The 645-nt window shown below is 54.7% G+C and overlaps 1 protein-coding gene across 1 annotated transcript in view; it reads right to left on the bottom strand.

The window, feature by feature from the left end:
- Window positions 1-645, bottom strand: part of CLCN4 (chloride voltage-gated channel 4) — a 35,644-nt gene extending 34,999 nt beyond the window's left edge. The window contains exon 1 of the mRNA XM_077761393.1: window positions 555-645. The gene's annotated coding sequence lies outside the window, so the exon portion shown is untranslated. The remainder of the gene's footprint in view (window positions 1-554) is intronic.

Genomic DNA, 645 nt, shown 5'->3' with positions numbered 1-645 from the left:
ACTTAAAAAAGGGCCCCTCCTGATTTTAGACTCCTTTCCTTTTCCTCCACCTAACAACCTGCTAGTCACCCTTCCCGACCCCACTGAAACGTCACCCTCTCTAAGAACCCTTCCCCGACCATCCCTCCTGAATGATCACATGGTGTTTGATACCACACTTGGCCGTGGCCGCTACCGTATATGCTGACTGCCGACTCGCACACCTGATGACCTCCACCCTTGCAGATGAGAAACCAAGGACCGGAAATGGCACCCCGAACATCATCCAGCCTCAAGGGGCCAGGGGCACAATGTACCAGACTTGTCTGGTTCCAGAGGCCCCGCACTGCCCTCCACACCATACCTCTGTATGACACAGCCTCCCACCCAAAGCACCTGATACCGTAATTATCTGTCCACAGCTCTGCCTCTCTCACTAGCCCTTCTCTTTTTTAGAATGTACTCCAGCACGCGACAGGTGACCCTAACCTCAGCTCAGTAAGTGTCCCGTGAAAGCATGGCCCAGCCATCTGGGGTGGATCGCCTTCAATAGGTCTTTTCGGGACGCCACCTACCTTTCTGTGTCTGTCGGTGTCCCGTGACTTTTCCCTTAGCCAGTCGATGGTGTGGAAGTCCTCGTATGTCCCCACGTCAGGGAACGGCTCG

The sequence above is a fragment of the Crocuta crocuta genome, unplaced genomic scaffold (assembly GCF_008692635.1).
Source record: "Crocuta crocuta isolate KB4526 unplaced genomic scaffold, BGI_CrCroc_1.0 scaffold224, whole genome shotgun sequence".
NCBI lineage: Eukaryota > Metazoa > Chordata > Mammalia > Carnivora > Hyaenidae > Crocuta > Crocuta crocuta.
The sequence above is the reverse complement of the archived record's forward strand: the minus strand, read 5'-3'. Positions and strand labels throughout refer to the sequence as shown.